This window comes from Sapajus apella, unplaced genomic scaffold (genome assembly GCF_009761245.1).
Source record: "Sapajus apella isolate SASKATOON/1434 unplaced genomic scaffold, GSC_monkey_1.0 scaffold123, whole genome shotgun sequence".
In the NCBI taxonomy this organism is placed as follows: domain Eukaryota; kingdom Metazoa; phylum Chordata; class Mammalia; order Primates; family Cebidae; genus Sapajus; species Sapajus apella.
This window is the reverse complement of record NW_022437063.1, coordinates 3867510-3875653: the sequence shown is the minus strand read 5'-3', so window position 1 is coordinate 3875653 and position 8144 is coordinate 3867510.

Genomic DNA, 8144 nt, shown 5'->3' with positions numbered 1-8144 from the left:
GTGAGAGGATCGCTTGAGACCCGGAGATCAACACTGGCCTGGGCAACACAGGGAGACCCCGTCTCTACAAAACTTTTTTTTTTTTTTAATTAGCCAGAAGTAGTGAGCACTCTTAGTCCTAGCTACTTGGGAGACTAAGGCAGGAGGATCACTTGAGCTCGGAAGCTCAACGCGGCAGTGAGCTAGGATCATAGCACTGCACTCTGGCCTAGACAACAGAGTAAGACCCTGTCTCAAAAAAATTACCATAGTATTTCAGGATGGCTGGATTTGCGATGCAGTGTGGGTTCCTCAGGAAGTGTTTTCTGCCTTCTCTGCTTTCAGATGGTCTGCTTCGGGCTTAGAATATCTCTCACAGGACCTTACTGAGTGAGCCACCACCCTCCCACGAGGTGGGTTCTCCCTGGTGCTGCACTCTCCATAGGCACTGAGCCTGTGCCCCAAAGTGAAAAGCTGACAGTTCTATCTGTATTCGTTTCCTAAGGCTGCTGGGAGCAGAATGCTACAGACTTGGTGGCTGAAAACAATACACATTTACTCTCCTGCAGATCTGGGGATCAGAAGTCCAAAATCCACTTCACGGGGCTAAAGTCCAAGTGTCAGCAAGGCTGATCCCTCCTGGAGCTTCTAGGGGAGAGTCAGTTTCTTACTTTTTCAGCTTCCAGAGGCCACTTGCATGTCTTGGCCTATGCCCCCTCCTCTGTCTGGGTGGCACATCACCCATCTCTACTGCCATCATGACACCATCTTCTCTCCTTCCAACTCCTCCTGGATCCCTCTTAAGAAGATCCCTGACCTCACACCAGGCCCACTGGATAATCCAATGCAGGATGGTCTCCCCTATCACAGGGTCCTTAGCTTAACCACAGCTGCAAACTCCCTTTGGTCATTTAAGGTAACATTTGCAGGTCCCGGGATTAAGACATGCTATATCTTCAAGGGGGTCATTATTCAGCCTGCCACAATAATTCATGGCATATAGCAAAGCTCCCCAGTTTTGCACCACAAGATGCCGGAGTCCTCTTTAATGCCCTCTTCCCCAACTCCTTTCAGCCATTTTGAGATTACAGAGTCTGTCACTAGCAACATGCCACTTCCTGACACTAAATTATGCATGAGTTAGGGTGCTGTTGGTTGCAAGAATTACAAATTTCAGCTCGGATTAGCTTATACTGTAAAGGGAATTGGTGGGTTAACAATTGAAAAAGCCCAGAAGTAGCTCAGAGTTTGGAGAATTGCTGATACCGCAGCTCAACAATGACTCAAGGAGCCTGTCTCCTTCTGTCTGTCTTTTATGTCTGTGCCAAGGGCAGCTTCCCCTTGAGGTCACAGGATGCCTCTTTTGGGCCAGTGGAATCATGTGGTTACGTCTAGTCAGGATGCTACTAAGCAGAAATACTGTGAACTACTGTCAGTCCCTGGGAGGGGAGCACTCTTAAACACCTCACCAATTTCTGCTCAGGTTCCTAAGGCTGGCAGAAAGCTTTGCACAAACTCAGCAGCCAGAGTTCTGCAAGCATTCTTGACTATGGCAGGAGCTCAGAGCTGATCAAGCTGGTGCAGGAGTCATACCTCCACCCCCGGCATTCTTAACGTCTAGTCTGGTAAAACAACATCTGCACAACATGTCAGGCAAAACAACTTTGTTATTCACAGAGAGGCCGCAAACATCAACCCAAGCCTGGGATCTATGGCAAGCCAGTTCACCAGCATTCAGATAAGCTACCCAGGGCCCTGGAGTGCATGTGCCCCAACTTCACACCTCAGCTGAGGGACTTTAAAAGTGCTCCACTGTGGGTTCTATACCCCAGATGCCACTGGGTCCCCTGGACTAAAGCATTGCAGGACATCCTGATGTAGGGGAGATGAGCACAAAGCCTGAGCTGTTCAGGACAGTTCCACCTTATCTCAGAATGTGGCATCCTCTGTACATTCTGCCCTAAAATGGTAAGCAAGAGGGGGAAGAGCTGGGTCATCCAGTGTCATTTGAGGACCTGTCCCCCAGCAGGAGCTCCTTTGTAGCTGGCAATGGGAATCAATCCTTCCAAATTTTGGTCTGCTGTCCAAGAAGGGAGGGTTAGAATGGATACCAGGAACAATCCCAATATCCACCACACCACCAGAGCATGTTGAGAGAAACTGGTAGATTCGGCAACCTAAAATGTTCACTTGTTTGTCAAAAAAAAAAATTTTATCAGACAAAATATATGTGCTATGTCTGACAAAGGGTTAATAGATGGGAATTTTACAAATAAGGAAGTTTAAAAACCCCAATAGGAAATGGGTATGATTTTTTTAGACCAAGTATATATTTTTTGTTTTTTGAGACAGTCTCGGTTTGTCGCCAGGCGCTAAACATTATATGTTTTTAAAGTTTATCGTGGCCGGGCGCGGTGGCTCAAGCCTGTAATCCCAGCACTTTGGGAGGCCGAGGCGGGTGGATCACGAGGTCAAGAGATCGAGACCATCCTGGTCAACATGGTGAAACCCCGTCTCTACTAAAAATACAAAAAATTAGCTGGGCATGGTGGTGCGTGCCTGTAATCCCAGCTACTCAGGAGGCTGAGGCAGGAGAATTGCCTGAACCCAGGAGGCGGAGGTTGCGGTGAGCCGAGATCGCGCCATTGCGCTCCAGCCTGGGTAATATGAGTGAAACTCCGTCTCAAAAAAAAAAAAAAAAAAAAAGTTTATCGTAAGCTAATTAAAGAACATATTTAAAAAAGAAACAGCTCTCCTGCTCCTGCTCTCACCATGTGACATGCCTGTTCCCACTTCTCCTTCCACCATAAGTAAAAGCTCCCTGAGACCTCACCAGAAACCTAGCAGATGCTGCACTTCCTGTACATCCTGTACAACTGTGAGCCAATTAAACCTCTTTTCTTTATAAATTACCCATCCTCAGGTATTCCTTTATAAGCAACGTAAAAATAGCCTAACACAGAAAACTGGTACGAAGCAACGGGGCATTGCTGTAAAGATACCTTAAAAGTAATGACCTAGGGTATCTGGCAGAGGAAATTTCTAAGTAGCAAAGCATTCAAGATGTGGCCTGCCTGCTTGTCACAGCCAATGATCAGATACTGAAACAAAGGAATGACTTAAAGTTGGAATTCATATTTAAAAGGGAAACAGCATGAAAGATTGGAAAAGTTGCAGCCTGGCCATATGGCAGGGAAAGAATCCAAGCAGGCTGGGAAGCAACCAGTAGCTGGAAAGATTCGCATAATTAAAAGGGAGGCAAGTGCTAACAACCAAAACAATGGGACGAAGGCCTCAAAGGGATTTCGGAGAAGTTGGAGACAGCCCTTCCCATTACAGGCCCAGAGGCCTAGGAGGAAAGAATGGTTTCAGGGGCCAGGCCAAGGATACTGCAGCTCTCCTCAGCCTATGGATACTGCTCCCCACATCCCAGCTGCTCCAGCTCCAGCTGCAGCTCAAAGGCCCCAGGTGCAGCTTGGGCCACCACTCTGGGATACAAGCCATAAGCCTTGGTGGCTTCCACGTGGTGTTAAACTTCTGGGCACACAGAATGCAAGAGTAAAGGAGGCTTAGCAGCTCCCACCTAGATTTCAGAGGATGTATAAGAAAGCCTGAGCGCCCAGGCAGAAGCCTGCTGCAAGGGCAGAGCCCCCACAGAGAACCTCTACTAGGGCAGTAAGGAGGGGAAATGTGTGGTTGGAGGCCCACACAGAGTTCACACTGGGACACTGCCTATGGAGCTGTGGGAAGGGCACTGCACCCTCCAAACCCGAGAATGGTAGACCCACCGGCATCTGCACACGACCCCTGGAAAAGCTGCGGGCACTCCTTTTCATGGAAAAGCATGAGAGCAGCCACAGGGGAAGGACTGCCCAAGGTCTTGGGATGCCACCCCTTGTACAAGGATCCAGGACATGGAGTCAAGGATCATGTTGGAGCTATAGGGGTTTTTGTTTGTTTGTTTTGAGACAGAGTCTTGCTCTGTTGCCCAGGCTGGACTGCAGTAGTGTGATCTTGGCTCACTGCAACCTCTGCGTCCCAGGTTCAAGTGATTCTCCTGCCTCAGCCTCCCAAGTAGCTGGGATTACAGGCACACACCACCCCACCCAGCCAGCATTGGGATTACAGGCGTGAGCCACTGCACCTGGCCCAAATGCTCTCTTAGATGCAAAAACAAAAATTAAAAAGACACCCTCCACTCCCCAAAAATTGATCAATTATTGTTACATCCAGGAAAAATTGCAAATCCAAATCCAAATGCTTTGAAGAAGGACACTGATTTTCGGAGGTTTTCAGGGTAGACAGAGGAGGGCCATCATGCCACCACTCATGCAAACAAGCCTCGTAAATGCACCCTTGAGATGCACCGTGCCCTTCACGGCCACCTTCAGCCCCTTCAGTTGCCTTCAGTCCTCTGTCGTGCTCCTGCAGGCCTCCTACCCAGACCTCACCCGCAGGCCTCTCAGTCCCTTTCCTGTGTCCCTCCATGCAACCCTCTCCAGCTTCTCAGCTCAGCACATTCCAGCATCCTCCTCATCCCCCCTTGCCAGATGCCCAGTGGATATCATGATTTCCATTTTAAAGATGAGAAAGTAGGGGCTTCGAGAGGGAAAATCCCCAGCTAGGGTGAAGGAAACAGGGTTTGGATTCCAGCCGCTGACCCTGCAGCCCATTCACCATCCACTTGACCTTGCTGGGCCCCGGCCATATTCCCACTGCTGATGGGAAACACGACCAGCAGTGGCATTTCCTCCCATGGTCCTCCGCAGTGCGTGGGTCCCCACCCCCACCCTTGGCAAACATGCAGGAACCACACTCGGCTGTGACTCATGGCCAGTCCAACCCAACGTGACTCAACGCAGGAGAGGGAGAGGACAGCACATGTCAGAGGGTGCCCAGACTGGCCATCTGCAAGCTGCATTCTGGACTAGGATCTCCTGTGACTGATCACATTGTGCTTTAAACACGGCCAGCCTGTTTTCCCACCTGTAAAATCAAGATGAGGACACCTGCCCTGTGTGTTTCAGAGTTGTCGTGGGACTCCCCTGAGACAATGGACTGGAAGGCACTTTGTAAACCAAAATCTCTGAACAAATAGGACAGAATGCAGAATAGAGAGTCTGTAAGTAACGTGAAGCCTGGCCTGGAGTGGCAAGCGGAACGCCCCATGGCCCCATGGTGCTGTGTCATCCCTGGACTTCCCGCAGCTGCTAGAGTGAAGGAAGGAGCTGGCCTGTTGTTTACCAGCAGCAGAGGAAGTGGCCCAGAAAGCAGGCATCTCCCAGATAACTAACTGGGCCTCTCATGCTAGGACCTGGGGACACAGACCTGGGAACACAGTGCCCTTATGGCGTCACAGCCTGGTGGCCAGGATGGAAAGTGTGCTGGGGCCACCAGCCTGAATGGCACTTTGGGGCGTACATAGACCCAGATGTGCATGGCGTGGGGAGGCTGGCACTAACCCTCCCTGTGTGGTATCCCAGGGATGGACAGTCTGAGGGTGAGGGGACGGGCAGGCAAGGTGCCGGACACTACACTTGTGCTGGGTTTGGCGTCCTGGTTCCAAGTTGAGCCCCCTGCAGTTGCAGAAGGCCACTTTGATGGGGAGGGGACACTCCTGGGCTCTGCTGGCATGGCCTGCCTGGCACAGTATGGCACTGGATGTAAAGAGACACGGGGGGTCTCATGAGACACCGCAAACACCTCTTTTCTCTGGACCTCAGTTTCCCCAAACCTAAGAGACTGGAGGTCAGGCCGAGTGGTAAGGTGGATGAACGCCTGGCTTTGGAGCCAGACAGACGTGGATGTCAATCCTCCTGTGCAAATCTGGCCAGCCTTCTCAGCTGAGTCTGTTTCCTCACCTGTTGGGAGGTGGCTCAGTGCCATCGGGCATGAACCTGGGCACATGACAGAACCCAGGCAGGGCTAGCTGCTGTTTATAGTACTGACGCTTAGTGATCCAAACAAAAATAAACTGCAGCAATCTGGCCCCGCTCAGCACTACAGCAGCAAGGCCTTAGGCATGTGGCTGCCCATAGGGTCTGTACTGACCAATCGGTGTCATCCTCCCACTTCCTGACCACCTTCGGATGACACTGGTTCTTCCAAAGAAGGGATGGTGGCCACCCGCCCCGGCCTGGGGACACTGCAAGGGCGTTGGGGGATGTGCCTTCCTGGAGGAGTTAGTATCACTGGCAATGGATCCAAAGGCAGCCCCTACCCCTACCCCCCTACCCAAGGAACCAAGCCCAAGCCACAGCTGCCATGAAGTGACACCTCATGGCACCTGCCAAGGAACTCCTGCCACATCTCCGTCCCCTGTGTCGCTGCGGAAGACCCATCCTCACTGAAGCAGAGGCCCGCAGAGGTGTGGGGCGGGACTTGCAGAGAGGAAGAGTGGGGACTGGGATGGGGACGGGGAGGCACAGGACCAGGGTTGGGCCCAGGGGTGCTGGGAGCCTGAGGGGCAGGGGCCAGGGCTAGAGAGGTGAGGGGCTACCCTAAGCCAGGGAGCCCTCAGTAGCCACACGTGGGTGTGGCGAGCCCTGTGTGTGCCTGCTGGAGCAGGCTCAGTCCCCGGCTGTAGCCGGCTTCCCACACCCCTCTCCCTTTGAGCCCTAGGCAGCATCTGCGCTTGGGAAGGCCCAAGGCCCAAACTTAAGTCTTCCTGGTGCCTGCCCCCGAGTCTCTTGTTTCAGGATTGGGAAAACTGAGGTCCAGGGAAGCAAGGCATTTGTGGTGTTTTGCAGAGGGAGCTCCCCTGGCCTCTCCTCTTTCCATCCAATGCCACACTGTGCCAAGCAGGCTGTGCCAGCAGAACCCAGGAGCATTCCCTCCCCACCAGAGTGGCCCTCTACAACTGCAGGGGTCTCAGCTTGGAACCAAGACCTCCCATGTCTCCTGGTTGGGAAGGCGAGGGCAGCCTTCCTGAGGGAAAAACGCCTGGCCCCTGCCCATGTGGACCTGCAGGACACCAGGGCCTTCCCAGGGGAGGGGCAGTGCTGTGCAGGCCACACTGCCCTTGCCGCGGCGGTCACTACCATCTCTGGATGACACAGAGAGAAGCAAAGGCTGCAGCCACCCACAACCTTTCATCAAGAATAAGCTGTGGCCAGAACTAATGGACACACAGGCTGCTTGGAGGGGTGCCTGGTCAAAAAGGATGCATCCGGGTTTGAGATGAGATGCCTGGACGTTGGTCCAGAGCCCCAGGGAGCCGGGCCTCAGTGCCTGCACAGAAAGCCCCCAGGTCCTCGACTGCCACATCCCTCTTGCTGCCCCTAGCATAGGGCAGCCGTGGAGCCCAAGACCAGACACCTCCCACTACGAGTGTCAAGCAGTGTGTGGAGGGTGCTGGTCAGCAGGGGACAGAGCCCAGGCCAACTGAGACAGGCAAGAGAGGGGGTCCATCATCCAGGGACCCTCCCAGCTCCAGGGCCGGGCCTCGTACAGCCTGCCACGCCTGCTCTGCCCCGTTCTTGGCTCTGAGTCCCTGCGCATGCTGTGTCTCAAACCCACACCTCGCCCTGGTCCCCATCACTCTGGCTATGGGGATTTCTGTAGGTCTCAGCCTCCCACCCTCCCCGAGCTTCCCTGGGTCCTCACTGGGTCATTGAGGACATACTGGCTGTGACCAGAGGGAAGGGGGATGTGGTTCTTCCTGCACCTTCCCCCAGCTCTGTTGCCAGAGGGCAGAGTCAGGCCTGCGGACAGCAATGGCTTGCAAAGGGTCAGGCCCTCACTGTGGCAGGGTTTATTACCAAAGGAGGAGGCTCTGCCCGCAGTTGGGCCACATTGTTTATAAATGTTGATGGCAATTCTAGGACAAGCAGCTCCACTTGGGAGGGCCCCAGGCCCACGTGTACACAGTTCCCGGTGCAGGATGTGATTTGGTGGGTATGGGAGGAAGGGAGCAGGGAAGGTGGCCCGGGTAAGCCCCAGCCCCTCTCTGGGCCTCACGTTCCCCATCTTTCAAACGGAGATAACTGCCACTGTTCTGTCCATGTCCCAGGATTCTTCTAAAGATCGAGGGAGAAGGGAGGGAGCCCAAGGAGGAGAGGGAGGAGGAGGGAGAGATGGAGAAAGGAGAGGTAGAGAAGGAGGGAGGAGGAGGAGGGAGAGATGGAGGAAGGAGAGGTGGAGAAGGAGGGAGGAGGAGGAGGGGA